The 17,778-nt window shown below is 44.6% G+C and overlaps 1 long non-coding RNA gene across 1 annotated transcript in view; it reads left to right on the forward strand.

Moving 5' to 3' along the window:
• The first annotated feature begins 1,042 nt into the window (after positions 1 to 1,042).
• Positions 1,043 to 17,778, forward strand: part of LOC134559790 (uncharacterized) — a 53,656-nt gene continuing 36,920 nt past the window's right edge. The window contains exons 1-2 of the long non-coding RNA XR_010082584.1: positions 1,043 to 1,523; positions 2,219 to 2,360. This is a non-coding gene — a long non-coding RNA (uncharacterized LOC134559790). The remainder of the gene's footprint in view (positions 1,524 to 2,218; positions 2,361 to 17,778) is intronic.

The following is a 17,778-nucleotide window of genomic DNA, read 5'->3' on the forward strand; positions in this document are numbered from 1 at the left end:
TTAAAGGGGAAAAGTTAGGTTTTACTGAGTAATCAGACCGGATTCGATTATCAACATTGCTAAGAAAGGCATCAGTCTAAGCTGAAGTTAGTGGTAAAGGAACCTAACAGTGTTGTTTCTCTGGTAACAGAAAAATTGTGCAAAGAGATCAATGTGTTCACAGGAAAGGCCATTAAAATTCTCTTATTGCAGTGTAATTTTGCTTTGTTGCTGATATCTTTTGCTCTGCTCTTCTCACTGGCTTTCTAAATTCTAGTGGAAAATAATCTTTTTTACTTTCACAGATAAAATTATTTTCCAGCTGTAAACTAACCCAGGATTTCTTCTAGATGAAATAGCCTGGAGTTTGTTGGTTTATTTGTAGGTGCCACTCTGAACTGTGACTTTGGCCTGATCAGTGTGCTGCTGAGCCTCCAGCTCTGTGCTCCCCGTGGCCCTCAGCCCTGTGTGTGACTGGGGGCAGCTTGGAGAGGTGACCTGTCCTCGCACGGGGAGAAAAGGCTGCCACTGGGGAAAGGCTGGGACTCGTTTTGGTGCTTGTTTATGACCACAGGAAATGAAATCCTCCTGGAGGGCAGAAAGAGCACCATGGAAACAGAACAACCTGTTAATGGTTGGGTAAACAGCCCCAGCAGCGTCACTAGGAAAAAGAGGCTGCTTTTTAATTCAAGGAGCCAAATGGAGGCACTTGGTAAATGCATGGGAACACACAGTATTACACTACTGCAAAAAGCAACGCGGTGGAATAACATCCACAGCAGGTCTTGGAGCTTTTGCATAGTACAGGGAAGGAAAATGGAGTCAGAAAAGTACACAGAATCCAGATGAAGTATGAGTTGGTTCATTGTAAGAACTACAGGCAAGAACATATCTGTGACTGAAGTTGTCACTTTTAATAGGACATTTTTAGATTCACAAGAGCTCTTAGTGTGAAGTCAATTGCATGGATATAAATGGGAAGAGACTGCAATTTCTTGTAATTAAAAGAGGAAAATCTATCACAAATGTATTTAAAAAAAACATGGGAAAGGGGAGGAAAGTGTATAAAGAAGTCTAAAAATAATGAAAATATTATTTCTCATTGTTGTAAGAGTGGGATTGTAGTGAAAGTGTAGGATTTGGTAACACCTGAAGACTAGAATGAACGGATTGATGAAGATAGTCGTATTTAGGAGATCAAGAAATACAGGGCTATAAGCAGATTTGACAAACGTAAGACAAAGTCTGGTTTTACACAGATTATCGAAACACGTTTTCAGTTCTCCTGGAGTGCCTTGTGATGGCAGCGTTATCCACGATCCTCAGCGTTATTCCCCGAGGTGGTTGCTGGGTCCTTGAGGCCCGGCCGTGTGCCAGGGGCCGGGCCCGGGGCACTTTGGGCTCTTTCCACGGGAGCTTTGGAGGCCCCGCGGCGCTCTGCGGTTCGGCTGGGCTTGGCTAGCTCGGTTTCCCTGGCCCAGGCAAGGAGCTTTTCCCTCCCCGGCTGGCAGGAGCGGCAGGGGCAACTCTGCACCTACCGGCAGGTAAAGTGCGGGCCCGAGCCTCGGGGAACGAGGGCAGGGACAGCACCAGGAGAGAGAGCCTGGAGAGCCTCCGGCCCGGGAGAGCAGCCCGGAGCCAGGCTGGAACAGCTCACTGCGCTTCTCCAGGCAAAGGGAGGAGGCTCCGTGCGGGCCCCGCCGCCCTCCAGGGCAAAGGGAGGAGGCTCCGTGCCAGCCCCGCTGCCCTCGCAGAGCAGTCCAGCGCTGTGTCGCACCCACTCTCCGGGCATTTTTTGGGTCTTTGTCCTTGTGCATGCGTGGGGCAGGGGCTGAGTTCTGAGGATTTGCTGTTCAGCAGTTGTTTACTTCCTTGCCTTGTGGGCATTCTGTTGTTAGTAAACTGCTGGGTTTGTTGTTTTTGTGGGTTTCTTGTTTTGTTCCCCCCCTTCATTATTTTATTATTATTTTATTTAATTAATTGTTTGTTACTTTATTAATTTTCTACTGGTGGAGGAGAATTGTTGAAACTCTTTAGAGAAGAGTACTCATTGCAGAGTGTCCTCTCTTATGTCTGTCTCAAAACTGAGACACAAGTATATTTTAATCTACATAAAAAGAGAATAAAATCTGGGACATTATCAAATAGAAAATTAGCAAGTGATTCAGAGAGAACTGAATTATTTTCAAAAATGAAATACTGGGATTTATAAAACGAAGCAACATTTTCTTGGTGACAGGTAACAAGAATTTATACCAAGAACTGAAGACATGTTCTGAAGGAAATGATAGAGATGGAGAAGGACCAGCTGTGAATACCAGAAGGTACACACCCAAACGGTGGTGAAAAGGCAGATGTGGCTGTAGAGCACATCCAGCAAGGTAATTCCAACAGAAAAATATTCCTACTATTGGAAAAGACTGATGGGATCTCGCTTGGGAAGCTGTGTACAGTCTGGGACCCCACACAGGAAGGATGGGGCTGGAGAGATGCAGAGGGCCTGCAAGGGAGTGGAGATGAGCAGCAGAACAGTGCTTGATGGGCTTAGGCACAGGGGAGACAGACTGGCAGGGTTACATATACCTATTAAAACTGCATCAGAAGCGGGGATGCTAGAGGCAGAAGAACAAAGATTTTTCAACTGTTGTGTATAAACTGTGAAAATGAGAAGTGGGTTTTCTAATCATTAAATGTGGCAAAGTTGCAGCAGACCTCAAAAAAGAGCAGTGAAATAATTGCAGTCCATGTCTGAAGTTTGCAGCAACTGAAAGATTTTATATTTTGCTAAGTAATTGTCAATTTCTTACTTTAGCTTCTCTCACTATATATATTTAACCTTTTATGAGGAGTGACTCAAAAATTAAGCTTTTCATCTCCTGGGAGTCATTTTCAGTCAGACATGTATTCATTAAACTCTGTGATGCATCAGAGCTATTTGTCTGCGCTTGGGTATCATGAATACAAACATTCACCATCGGCTGTTTACAGTGTCAGCCCTGAATAAACATGCAGGAATTACCAGGTGGTTACATTGTTTTAGGTGTGACAGATCTATGGCCTGGTATTCCTGGTTTATTATCTGTTTATTTTAAGGCACTTAATTTAGTGCTGGGGGAGTAGACTCCTCCGAAGCAATAAACATCTGTTGCTGCTGTTACTCTGAGCATTTGCAGCCCGTAATGTTCTTGTCCCCTCTGGCAGCTGAAGGTAAATAAGGGAACATCACTCAAGTGTCAGTGTGGAGGGACCTGGGTGAGGAGGGGACAGTGTGACTACAGAATTAGGTCAGAATTTTCTTCCTGAAAACATCTTTTCCATGGAAGTTCACATGTAAATAATATGAAAATTGGAATTTAAATTACAGTCTTATATCAAAAAATTTATTTCAAAATGCATATATTAGTTTTCCATATTCCTAAAAACCCCCAGCAACCCTCCCACTAAAGTGGCAGTGAATATTGCTCCCTTTGGGTCAATGCTTTCTAAACTGCAGCCAAATCTCCACTCAGTTTAGGCTATTTCCTTTCAGCCTGTAAGTTTGAAAGACTGTGAGTGGATATATATTTACATCAGGTAATTGGTATTCCTTAGATAGGAAAGATGGACTTGTTAGTGCTCCTTATTGTCATGATCCTCCATCCCATTTTACTGTAGAACCTTATTTTCAGGTACATTTGTAGCTTCAAAGTGCATGTGACCTTCCCTCCCTCGCCTGCCACTGTCTCCTTTCAGATAACTTCTTCCTGCTATTTCAGCTAAAATAGCCATTTTCTGAAATGGAATTAAGGAAAAATTCTTACTCCCCGTGCTAATAAAATCACATAAGCATTTAATCCAAATGATCTCCTATCCTCTGTGGTGGAGCAGAGGCTTGAGATGAGAGGAACAATCTTTTGCCTGGGATAAGTTCTCTCTGTCTCTGTGAAATTTGCCTATCAAGTCACCAGTCTCTGAAAAATCCCATTTTACAGACGTTTACTAGAAACATGGATTTTGGGAGCTGAAGTCTCTGCGAATGGCCTGAGCACTAACCCTTCTCCAGAAATACAGCTTCTAGAGAAGGGCTGCTGTTATCCCTCCTCCCCACGGCAGCTGGTTCTGCTGCAGGGACTGGGGCTGCAGAGACCATGACCGACCTTGGCTGTCCGTGCTTCACCCGTTCTTGACTGCGAGAGGAAACATCCAGGGCCTCACTTGGATACCCTTGGATACCTTTCTTTTTGATCTTTCTTCTGCAAAATGTTTCTAGGGAAAGGAAGGAGGAGAACAAAAGTGTGTTCTGGCTTTATTATTTTTTTAAGGAAATGTATTTTCTGTACTGTTTTAATTGTAGTGCTGAACATTACAGAAGAACTTGGAATGCCTAGAAAAGTCCTGGTTGCCTTTGAGGAGATCCTGGCCTTTCATTGAGCCCTGTGTTTAGCCTCAGAGTGAGGGCAGGTAATTAAATAGTGGATCAGTGCTCACTTACCCCCTCAGGACATCCAGGTGAAAGCACTCCTGCATTCAGAGCACCTTCAGTATGCACCTCTTCACATTCCACACCTATCACATCTCTATATCATGTTGTGACACAACAAATGAGAACACAAGCTCACTTTTCTGCCCATTCATTTTTCTTGTCTTCACCCAAATTATTAAACAGAAAGTGATAAACACAGCAATTTCAGCTTTCAGTGAAACTAGCATTTTCTCTTACTCCATCTTTCTTTGAGGGATATTTCTCAAGTCTCACTTTCTTTATACATGTGGAAAGAATGCAAAGCATAAACCCTTCTGAACCATATTTTCTAAGCTGTTTTGTCATCTCTGTTGTTCTCATCTGCTTGGATTTCAATTTGTCTTTTTAAAATGTCATGTCCCAAACTGAATCAAATCCGTCCTGCCCCTGAAGCCTGAGCATTGCTGAGCAGAGGAGGATTATTGTGCTGGTTTGACACATGCTGTTATTGTTAATATAACCAAGTGCAGCATTTGTCCTTTTTTGTGTAAGCATCCTATATGGGAATTGCAAGCAGTTTATGATTTAACTTCTAATAACTGTCTCTGCCTTTGTAGGAGTTCTTTGGCCCATATTTCTTATAAATATTTGCTTTGGATTCAATATTCACTAGCATTGCAATCTTTTGGACTGCAAAGAAAAAACCTATTTTAAAGAGTACATATAAAATGCATTAGGCAAGGGAAGACTAAGACAAAATGCCTCTCTGTGGCAGGGAATGTGCAGGGACTATCACAGAATCACAGGACTCCTTTGTGGCAGCCCACAATCCAAAGATATTTTTTCATCGTTGTTTAATGAATGTGAAGTAACTTGATTGTCATGGCGAATACAGAGAGCCACGAGTGCTGCATGTTAATCATCCTGACACTGCAGCAGGGCTCAGGGCTGTTGCTGTTAATTCAGGGGGATGAACACAGCGCTGGTGACATTTGAAACAGAAGGGACAGTAGGCACTTTATGGTAGACTGCAGAAATGTGCTACCAAGATGTCACAGCTACAGATACCACCCCCTGAGTGTTGAAATGGATGTGGAAATCAGTAGCTGAAATAAATTGAAACTACTACCCTAGATCACTTTACTATTTCACTGCCAGATATTTTGCCTTCTTAAGGGATAAGTCCTACAGATGCCATAGTCCATCTCCTGTTGTCTCTCCTGTGACCACATTGACCCATCTTCTCAGAGGGGAAAAAATACTAGAGCTCTTCAAGTCCCTGCTAGCTCTCTGAGCAGATTATATACAATTTCAGTAGTTTCTCCACAGATCAGATAAAAAAAATCCATCTTTTCTGAGACCCTCAGAGTTCAAAGTGGTAGATCAAGAGTATGTGCTTGGCAGGGGAAGGTAATGAGACAGTCAGTGCTCAGATGTTAAAAATATCAGATCAGAAATGTGAGGTAACCATTCATTGACTGCTACTAAGGAAACAAGCACGATATTTACTTGGAGATTGATCATGTTAAAGAAACGTGTTATCTACAGTAAAATGGAATTTGTGTGTGGGCCCAGTATAAAATATGCCAGGCAGCCCCAGTTCCCATCGTGTGGCAGTTCTGCAGTAGCTCCACTGTGGGCACGGTAGTTCCACACCAGAAATATTTTTGTATGGACTAAGTGGCCACATGAGGGGGTACTGGAGAACAGTACTAGACTTGAAATTCCCTGCCTGATTTATCCCACCCTGGCTTCCATCTGCAGACAATCTGGTCTCATTCTTTATGCCTCATTTGTGCAAACTCCTGCAAGAGAAGTCAAGAGCAGAAAGAGAGCAGGTTAAAATCTCAGAATGTGCATGATTTCTCTGAGAGCTGTGGGCCCTTGGCACCTGCAGGATTGAGCATCAGGGCACTTATTTTTCCTCCACATTCAGACAAGCCTTCAGTCTTGAAAAAGGGATGCTCGGGGTTCCTGTTGCTGTAATTCTAACAGGGAAAATGGCTGGGATACGAGGGAAGCCAGATGTTGCATGAACACGTTAACTAGTCCTAGCACTGCCCAGCTTCCCGTACTCCTCACTGCTAAAGCAGTGAAGTCAGCTTTGCATGGCAGTTTCCAGCATTGAGAGTGAAGGGTGAGGCATCCCCTAAATTCTCCACTGGACCATTTTCTCTGGGTGAAATTCAGCATAATGATTTTGGCAGAGGAAGAGAGTCCTTGGGAACAGAAACTCTTCTAGCAACGTACTCAGCTCGGTTTCAGCGGGGAGGAAAGTGCATGTAGACTGGGAAAATGGGCAAGGCTGGGTGACTGGAGAGCTGCTTTTGGGTCTGCCGTACACACACCTACAGCAAGGTGGAGTTTTGACCTCTGTAACCACAACAGAAGCCTGGAGAAGTCATGGAAAGTCAGATGAATTATTCTGAAATATATGCAAAAAAATTCTAATTGTTTATTGCAGTGCCCAGCCACTGAATTTCATGTGCCAGAGCCTGTGGTTAGTGATGAGAAGATAAATAAACACTGCTGTGGGAGCAGGGTTAATACATTTCCATCTGAATTGATTGCAGAGTTACAGTACACAAAAGCCCAAAATAAGGATTTATAATCTTAGGTGTGGTGTGCCCAGTCAAAATTCTGCCACGTAATTACAGTGACAAGTAAAATTTTATGATAAATAGAAAAAAAAATAGAAATCTTTGCAAATTGATCTGTTTTGATAAGAATATGAATATCCTGATTTTGGTTATGTTAACCATTTAATCCTCCCATTTTTGCTGGAAACCCAGGTAAAGTCAATGGCAGTTAGGAGGTTCTGAGCCTGGACATGCATTTTCAAGTGCAGATATCATATAAAATACAAATACTTTTTCTGTCACTAAGTCTGAAGTTGCACATAGTGACAATTTGAGTTACAAATTATGAGCTGATTTTCTTTTCTAGATTATGATTTAAATAAATCTTTCTCCATTACATTCTGTGTACTTTGAGGAGGGATTATAAAGAAATAGGAGAAAGTTATAAAATAGAAATTGATAAAAGGCTTATTTGGTGTTTGGGAGTCCTGTGCTAGCAGCTAAAAAAGCCTTTTGAACAGAACCAATCTCTGTGAAAGCTTTATTGATTACACAGAGAAAAGTCCATTTTAAACACTTTCATAGCCCTGTGTTGCCTGAGGAAGCAAAATCTATTACACTTAGATTATGAACTTTTTGTTTATGAACTGAGCTGTCTTAGCGGACAGCTGGAAGAAGCCAGCATTATTATTTCTTCTGTCTATAAGGCAGAGTTATCAAAAGGCTCCATTTCCCCGTGTGTCCCGTGCTGCTGCTTTCGGAGCATACACGATGCGAGGTGCTTTGCCTCCTGCTCCAGCTGGGCTGGAGTCGCTGGCTGGCTCCTGGAGCGGCTCTCCAGGCCACGGGGCCTCTCGGGTGCCCCTCACCCCAGCGGGTAAGGGCTGCGCTGTACTCCCTCATTAGTGTTCCTCTAATTGCTCTGGTTGCTCCAGGCATTTTTCAGGCTCAGGTTGCTGTGTTGTGTTTGGAGAATGACTCAGATCTGTGCATGGTTAAATCAGCTGTGAAATCAGCTGCCCAAACAACTACCACTCCTCAGGGTGATAATGCTGCTCTGCAGCCAGGATTTCCCCCTCTCTTTGACCTAAGGAAAGGTCTAAGCCAGGAAGATGAGAGAGAAAAAGGAATTGCTTTTCTTTGCCTTTCCTTAGGAGGGGTGAATGTGAGGCTGCAGGGAAGGAGAGTGGATTAGGAAGGTGCAGGAGATCTCCCCGTCCTGGGGAGAATGCTGGAAGCTGCCGGGGTCAGGGAGAGAGGAGAGAAGGGCAGGGTGAGGCTCGGCCCGCGGGGCTCCCTGGCTGCAGTCAGCAGTGAGAGCCGCGGGCCGTGCGGGTCAGCTCTGCCTGCCGTGCCCGAGATTGCAGCCGGAGGGACCGGGCTGATTCCTGCAGAGCACCAAAGGGGAACTTGGTGCATGCTGTGGGGTCACTTGTTCCTGCTGGCCTCCAGTGATGGGGCTGACATTTGGCATCTCACTGAGGGTGAAATGATGTGACCTGCTTGTTCTGGCACTGAGTCTTTTATCAATTTGGGCTCGTAGCATCAATCCAGCTGAAACTGGTACCTGTAAGTTCTTGAAGTCTTAGGAACTGTGCAGTTGATTAAATTGACTCTGAAGCAGCATCTTCAAACACTTCTGCCTGTCCCCTGTGTTCCCCCAAAGCTCAAAGCATGTAGAGAAAAGGGTAAAAATGATAAAATGCCTAACTTACTTCCACCTAAATCTTACCTTGGAGCTTACAGTCCTTTTCCCTCCAACTGACCCTCATTTCTGACTGTGAGAAACGGAGCGTGCTGTTCACAGCATGTTTTCTCTCTCCTCTTGTGATACCTGCCAGCCTGACAAGTTTTAGTGACTCCTTGAAATGTTTTTTTTGGTTTTTTTAGCAACGAAATAGAAAAGGATCTGAGAAAGATTTCTCGCCTGTAATATCAGAAAAGTTAGAGCCTGCTCATTTGGACAATAGCACCAGGTAGCTGCACTTTTACCATTGATTTCTGTCTCATAGAAGATAAACACAGAAATACTGGGAAAATGCCTCAGAGCACTCACAGTTCTATTGTCTCTTACTCAGCTTCTCTTTTTGATATAATTCTGAATGGAAGCTTTTAGCAGAAGAGTTCTGGCAGGTTGTCAGGCGCTCAGGTAGATTAAACTTCTTCCTTAGACTGAACATTGGCGGAAAGCTTCGCTGGAGAATTAGAAAATAATGCAATGAAATGATAGAATTCTTACAAAATTAACAAACCCCTACATTTTAAGACCTAGGCATACCAGCTTTAATTTCTGTTAGCTGTGGTCTTGAAGGTTTTTATTACAGTTTTACAGAGACATGTTTAAAATAGAAAACATTTAAAACTTCCCAAAAATAGTGTGTTAGGATTCTGCAGCACTTTTCTCTGTGCAAGCGTATAGTCAAAATTAATCAAGATGTTTGCTCTTGATATGAGCAATAAGGGTTTGCAAAAATTGCTGCGAGTGTAGCAAAAGGAATGATTGGATGAGTGGGAACTGCTTTTTCCTCAAAATGGCTTTATTTTGATAACTTCTTTACCAGCAGGGACTCAGGGGTAAATGTGCACTGGTATCTGAAAGGAGTTTAGAAGAAATTCCAGATCCTCCATAGTAGGCAACATGGGAATCATTGATTTTTAGGGAAAGATCACTCCTGATAAATGAATTAGACTTTTCAATTATTAAAGAATAGTAATAAAAAACACACATATATAATTCCGTCTCACCAAGTGGGTGAGAGTATTTGGGGAAACTGTTACTTTTATTAAGCCATGTTTCTTTAAAGGTGTTTTACTCCAGTTTAGACCTTACCAAGGGCTTTATAGATGCTGAAACTGCTCTGTGATTAAATAAGGGCCTCTAGGTAAATGTTTGTGATCTTTAAACAAATTCCCTTGATTAGAGGTTTCTGTCTGACGACACCTGATATATCTGTGTTGTCTAAAACTGTGCTGCCTGAAAGGAGGGATACTATTGACATGCTTTAAATTGGTCTGTTTGGTTTTACTGAATTTTAATTAAAAAAGAATTGGAGTTCTTTAAAGTAGACATTGGAAAGGAAGATTATATTGGTGAAAACTTGCGTGGGTAATGTACAAACATCTCTTCCAATACCAGCCAGACATTTTCAGTGCAAACCAGACTCAGCAGGTAAGATTAGTCGAATCTAATTAATTTGCCTTCATGTATCTTTTGGCATATTGTTAATCTTCTTAGGTTTACACAGGCGCTAACAAGCAGAGCAGGAACAGCTCAGTGAACAGGTGCTGTGTGCTGGGGACAGCTTTGGACATCAGGTGTGTGCTGACAGGAGTTAGAACAGCTCAAATTCCCTCCCTGAGCCTTTCCTGCTTCCCTGTTTTGGACACGGAGAGCAGGTTTGGAAATGAAAGAGCATCTCCCTTCCTTCAGAAGTGGGAAGGGAGATGTTGGCCTGGACTATCAAAAATGGGCAGAAGGGAGGTTTTGCCTGTACTTTCTGCTCCTGGTAACTCAGTCACCTCAGTCATGTAACTACATGCATTAATCACAGGGTTTTCCCCAAAAGTACAGGAGCATTCCCTGGAGCCACTCTGCAGCAGAACTGCTTCAGCTGCATGATCTATGCAGATGGTAATGGGAGACTTCTGTGATTTAAGGAGCAGTGTCCTGAACATCTTCTGTCTGCTCTAGAACCATTTCTTTCCAAGAACCGCTCCAAGGTAATTATTTTCAACTAGTACTTTTTGTTCTATTTGCAATATTAAGACTCCAGGTCGGAGTTTGGTTTAGTCAGTAAGCAATGGCGTGTGTGCTGTGATTTGAAAAATCCCACCAGATTCAAGAGATGAGCAGCAGCAATGCAGATAAGTAAGGTAAAAGGGAAAACTGGGGGTCCATTTCTCTCTGCAAGTTTACTTAGCGTTTTGTCCAGGCAGACTTTTCATAGATTGTAGCCCTGGAACTGTAACAATAAAGCTTTTACCTGCATAATCAGCAATGTGTGATAAAGGCTTGCTAGCCCCTCTCACCTACCATATCACCTCTCTAACTTATTATCAACACACAGCAGCCTAGATCTTCCAAGTAAGTATTAAGTTTCTGTAGCCATGCCAATTTATGCAAATTCTTAAAAAATAACCTCAAAAATTAAGTACTTGCCTCATTAGTCTGATCTGCAGGAAATAGACCATTATCAGTTATTAATAAAATACTTTAAATACAGCTTAATTAGTTCCATTTGTGGAGCATTAGCTAAATATGGTTCTGCTGCTATAAAAATAACACTAAGATAGCCATAACATACTTAGCTAGATAAGCTAAATATTTCAGCTTCCCTTTTAAACGGGCACCTTTGTACCTCATCTCTGATCCCTTTGGGGCTGGACTTCACTCAGCTCTTTATTCATGGTATCAGTTCCTTTCTCTGTCACTGTTTACTGCAGGAGTTCATGAGGACGCTGGTGTCTTCAAGACACCTTAATCTCATACAGTTCATTAACATTTCAAAAGATCTTCCTTGGAGTCACAGATAATATCATCCCTGGGAGAAAAATGGCATTTTTTGTATTAAATTTGTTGTTTGCTCTGCTCGGAAGCAGTAACAGCTTTCCTCTGAACCAACAGCGTGGTTTCCAAATTTCAGCTGTAGGGATTCATTCAGAGCATCCAAAAGGAACTCCCCGAATTAGAATTGTCAGAATTGACATCCTTGTGCAAAACTTTGGAGAAAGGGACTGCAGGTGCTATTGGTGTGAAGAGGGAAAGGGCGCTCAGTCAGAGACTGGGGCTGTGGAATGAGCCTCACTCACTCCTCAGTGAAAACGGGACGGGAATGAGACAGTTCTGCACAGCAAGAGTTCAAAGGACAGCCAGGCCACGCACAGAGTAAGAAGCAGAAGGGGAGGTGAGGGAAGTCAGGCCAGCAGAGGAATGAAAAGAAGTACAAATAAGGTAGAAAAATGCTAAGGGTGACGGACAGGTCAGAGGTGTGGAAACCTAGTGAAGGATGAGAGCCTGGAGAAGGTGACTGTGGAGTGTCAGGAGGAATTTCTGTTCACAGCCGCATTTGGGCAGTGTCTGTGAGCAGTGAGCTCGGGGTGACAGGAGCGCTGTCCAGCCCGTGCTGAGGCTGGGCTGTGTGAGGGGCAGGGCACGGACAGTGTCTGTGAGCAGTGAGCTCGGGGTGAGAGGAGCGCTGTCCAGCCCGTGCTGAGGCTGCAGGCTGCAGGCTGGGCTAACAGTGAGCTCGGGGTGACAGGAGCGCTGTCCAGCCCATGCTGAGGCTGGGCTGTGTGAGGGGAAGGGCACGGGCAGTGTCTGAGCAGTGAGCTCGGGGTGAGAGGAGCGCTGTCCACCCTGTGCTGCAGGCTGCAGGCTGCAGGCTGGGCTAACAGTGAGCTCAGGGTGACAGGAGCGCTGTCCAGCCCGTGCTCAGGCTGCAGGCTGCAGGCTGGGCTAACAGTGAGCTCAGGGTGACAGGAGCGCTGTCCAGCCCGTGCTGAGGCTGCAGGCTGCAGGCTGGGCTAACAGTGAGCTCAGGGTGACAGGAGCGCTGTCCAGCCCGTGCTGAGGCTGCAGGCTGCAGGCTGGGCTAACAGTGAGCTCAGGGTGACAGGAGCGCTGTCCAGCCCGTGCTGAGGCTGCAGGCTGCAGGCTGGGCTAACAGTGAGCTCAGGGTGACAGGAGCGCTGTCCAGCCCGTGCTGAGGCTGCAGGCTGCAGGCTGGGCTAACAGTGAGCTCAGGGTGACAGGAGCGCTGTCCAGCCCGTGCTGAGGCTGCAGGCTGCAGGCTGGGCTAACAGTGAGCTCAGGGTGACAGGAGCGCTGTCCAGCCCGTGCTGAGGCTGCAGGCTGCAGGCTGGGCCAGCCGTCCCTGCGCCCAGGCAGGCCAGTGGAGCACACAGATCCACGGGGGCACAGACTGCAGAGAAAGGCTGCTTCTGGTGTGCCAGTGCATCCTCTGCTTCCACTCCAGCCCAGACACAACACGGACTTTACCGCAGCTTACAAAATGTAACCCGCACAATACGGAGCTGGGCTAAAGTCACCGCTTGGCCTCGGTGGCCAGGGGACACTGCCAGTGTCAGCTGCAGCTCCACACTCACAGCCAGGGGATGCAGGATGTGATTATGGCAGAGAAAGAGTTGGAGCCTTTAAATTGTTACATCCTCTAATCCATGGACACACATTCTATGTGTTCTGAATATATTGAATGCATTTAATGATGAAAATTGAAGGAATGGTTAGCATGACATGCCAATATTTCTGTATGAAACAGGATTTTATCTTTCAAATTAATATCTGAGATACTGTGAAAATGTTTTTTTCGTGTTGTTTCTTAGTGATTTTGAGGTTTTTTATGGAGGTTTCAGATATCAAACTAGATTTATGGAGAATTGTCATTCTCCTTCATTATGTGGATTTTTAATAAAGGTTCTAGGTGGTGAGAACTCTATCATACCTGCACAACCAGATCACATGAAAGATTAAAGGACTTTTTAATATATTTTAGTAACATGATTAGAGAAGGAAAATGCCAGAGCTATATTTGTCCTTTAGAAGACACTAGATACTAAAAGAAAGCCATCTTAGCAAATGAATTTTTATGATGTAAGCTGGGCATGAATTCAAAACACTTTTACACTTGGAACATAAAAGTGTGAAACCGAAATAACAAAATTAGAGCAGACAATAAATAAAACTGGGGGGGTGTGCTTTTACTGCCTTAACAGAATGAACTCATAATCATGGAATGATCACAGCATCACTAAGGGAAGGCTCTTTCTGGGAAGCAGACCAGACTGTCTCGTTCCAGCCCGTTCCCACATCATCCATAGGGTTCAGTCAGTGCCACTCTTCTGTCTGTTGGCAGTTGCCACATAGAGTTGGTTGTATTTACACAGTGCTTGTGGTGAAAGCACAGCCAGCAGCAGCAAAGCCCCAAGTCACCTCCAGAGCAAATCCCTCTCGGTGTGTTCATGCCTCTGAAGAGTGGCACTACCCTCCTGAACAGATGGGGAGCATTTAATATTATAGTACAATAAAAAAATCCTTAATCAAAGAACAGCACATTAAAGGAATTAGAGAAGGTTAATACTGGTGGCTTAATGCAGGGGAACAGCTTTTTTATTGAATTCCTTTGGAACACATTTTGCCTTTCTGCACACTTCAGCATGCAGCATTAGCGGAGCAAAATTGTGGTTGAGAACAGGACAAGGACAAGAGAGGCAGAAGGTGAAGGAAGAACTGATGTAAAGAGAGATCCAGGAATCATTTCCTGATCAGACTAAGGCTTGGGTGTGTTGTTTGATACTTAATTTTAGCGATATTAATTAAATGCATCCTCCCATACCTTTGGGTGCTGTTTGCAAAGAGGATGTTCAAGCTCGTTCCTGTTGAAACCAGCAGAATTTCCTGCTGCTGTTGTGTATGGTTGCAAAATCAGGGTCTATTAGACCAGAATTCTTGGGAAGTCTGTTTGAGAAATGATCAGGACACTGGAATACGTATTTAAGGAATTTCCCTGTGGACAATTGGTTTGTGAGAGCAAGAGGGCAGATGTGAGTGTAGATTTAAGAGGTGCATTTCCACTGAATTCCTGACACCTGTTCTGAATTTCTGTAGTGTTCCTGGAAAATCACATCAACTAAAAATATTCCTTCAGTTATTTCTCTTATTTCAGCACTAATCTATACCTTTTCAGCCTCTTAACAGCAATAAAATGCTGTTCTATTTTTAGATCCTGTTTCCAAGCATCTGCTAGCTATTATTTTCAGGATTTGGATGCTAATGGCAAAACACTAGAAATAACAATCCTTAAAATGAAGTTATTCTCATTTTTAAATTTTTCTTATGACTTTTATACTGCTTATAATTTTAGGAATTAAAAAGTCCTCTTTTGCTGCCTATTTCATTTTTTATTCCATAACAGCTTTTGCTTAGTGTGTGCAGGAAAGTGCTGGAAATTTTGAGTTTCTCTATTAGGTATATGAACCCTATTGATTGTTCCTAATGGTTCACAAATGTACAGAGCATGACTAAAATCAGGTCAGTCTACATCTGCATTATTGTTTTCATTAAACCCAGGTTATTGTTCATCATGGTTTTTCTTAAATTTCCCCAGAGAGCACACATAAAAGATTAATATAAAATTTACTTTTAATAGCTATACAATCTGAATAATACTGGTCAGGAGAAACATTGCTGAGATTTTTTCTGTAATTCTTTGGTAGTGGTTGTGGACATACAACTAATCGCCCATAATTATTTTAACGGCAAGAAGTAGACTGGGATGCATGTTGTTTCTCCTCTCTTTCACTGATTTTCAGAGAGAAAAGGCAAAATAATATTAGCTGTGTTCACTGATAGTAAATTGCTATATTTTGTGGCTAAAAGTTGAAATTCAAGGAACTCATTTCAGTGTAATTAACTCTGTAGGGTTCTTTGCATCTCTTTGCGTCTGTGCCTGATCCTGAGGACAGAATTTGTCTTGAGTCACACTGAAAATGCCTGTGCCATTTCCAGGGCTTCCATTTGCCATTTCTTTCTCACATGTTGCCACCTGTGAGCTCTCAAACACAGACAAAAAAAAAAAAAAAAGCCAAACAACAACTAGAAATAAAATAAATGATGTTTAGAATCTGTGATTCTGTTCATTCCTCTTTGAGGACCATTCATTTAGTGATCTAGTCTCTGTAAAATCTCTTTAATTTGCAGTCAGTGCTGAAGTCCTGTAGAGATGCTGGCAACAGAATGTGACTTTTGGCTCAGTCTTGTCTGTGGAGATGCAGTTTGGACCAGAGTCGTGCCTGGTTTCTTGTTGCCAATGGCTTTTTATTTTTTTTTCATTCACCTGCCTTATCCAGAATTGGGATGGTCAGGAGTCAGGAGTTGTTAATACCACACTCAGGATATAATTTTTGTGTCTGTGTGAAGCAATCCTCACCAGCTACATTTTTGAGCTGCCATTGCTGGATTCAATTTGGAATTAAGACCCGCCAGCTAATCTGCAATGCTACCCAAAACAGATGCCAGGGCAATTGAAATGAGCTGCATAACAGTGTGGGGGAACTGACATACCTGTGCTACTGCAAAAATCACAGATCTCACACGCAGCTGCTTAAACCCCATGAAATGTGCTGACTCTGACTCCAGTATGAAGGTAGGCACATTTGGTGATAAAGAAATGGAAAGAACCCTGATGGAGAGGAAACTGCCATCTGAAATTGTGGCTGAGGCTGATTTAAGATGATACATAGCAATGGTTTTTCACAGAGTAGGAGACTCAATAGATGTGCCTGATTGACACAGGTTTGGATCTTTTTGCCTCTATCAGGACCACCTGGAATCTCAGTAATCCATCTGTTGTTTAAAATAACATTCTGAAAGCGAAGTCAGGACAGAGCAAATTGCTTTACTTGACCTGTGCTACAAGAGTCCTTTCTCACCATGTGTTAGCCTTAGGAGCTGAACTTGCAGCCTACATTTGTGTATGTGGGAAAAAAAACCCCAACCAAACAAAACTACTTCAGGCTGCTTGGCCCCCAGAAGGCAAAAGGCACAACAGGCTCAGCCAACAGGAGAGGCTGCCAGGGGAACGTCCCTGCAGTGTCCAGAGAGGCCAAACACAGCCGTGGGCAGTGCCCAGGGTAGGCAGAGGAAAGCTTGGTGTGCAGAGGCTGTGCCCGCACAGCACAGCCATGGGCAGAGGAAAGCTTGGTGTGCAGGGGCTGCCCCGCACAGCACAGCCGTGGGCAGAGGAAAGCTTGGTGTGCAGGGGCTGCCCCGCACAGCACAGCCGTGGGCAGAGGAAAGCTTGGTGTGCAGGGTCTGTGCCCGCACAGCCGTGGGCAGTGCCCAGGGTGGGCAGAGGAAAGCTTGGTGTGCAGGGTCTGTGCCCGCACAGCCGTGGGCAGTGCCCAGGGTGGGCAGAGGAAAGCTTGGTGTGCAGGGTCTGTGCCCGCACAGCCGTGGGCAGAGGAAAGCTTGGTGTGCAGGGTCTGTGCCCGCACAGCCGTGGGCAGTGCCCAGGGTGGGCAGAGGAAAGCTTGGTGTGCAGGGTCTGTGCCCGCACAGCCGTGGGCAGTGCCCAGGGTGGGCAGAGGAAAGCTTGGTGTGCAGGGTCTGTGCCCGCACAGCCGTGGGCAGAGGAAAGCTTGGTGTGCAGGCTCTGCCCGCACAGCACAGCCGTGCTGCTGAGGGCAGGGGGAGATGTTTCTGCCCGGATTGCCGCTCTAAGGCTTTCTTTCCCCGAGATCGTGTGGTGTCTGTCACCATGAAATGAGCTGCTTTCATGCATTTTCTCACTGCACAGTTGCTGGTGGGGGGAAAAGAAGGGAAAAGGTGCTTGTGGTGTTTGTTGTTTCTTCTGTGGAACAGCGAATAGCAGCAGCCCGCTGCCTCCAGCGCTCCCTGCGCTGCCAGGACGCACTCCCCGCAGGGAACGCGCGTCTCGGTATCTGTGTTTTGGCAGACTTTTTACCGTGGTTTCCTATGCAAACTACACTGGGAGGGTCTAAAGGAAATGCAGAGGAGGAGGCAGGGAGGGGAGGGCACAGGACATGGGGCGAGGGAAGGGAACCTGTCTGTGTCTGTGTGACCCCGCTGCGGTGTCACCGGCTGTTCTTTCCCCCTTGGCTGGGACAGGTCCCTGTTGTTCTCCAGCAACTGGAACATGTTAGCCAGACCTTCTCTGACTCTGACATAAGGAACAAGCAGACTAAACGCATAAGCAACTAGACTTCATCAATTCATGTGCTAGCAGAACTTCCTTCAGTCTT

The sequence above is a fragment of the Prinia subflava genome, chromosome 18 (genome assembly GCF_021018805.1).
Source record: "Prinia subflava isolate CZ2003 ecotype Zambia chromosome 18, Cam_Psub_1.2, whole genome shotgun sequence".
Classification (NCBI taxonomy): Eukaryota; Metazoa; Chordata; class Aves; order Passeriformes; family Cisticolidae; genus Prinia; species Prinia subflava.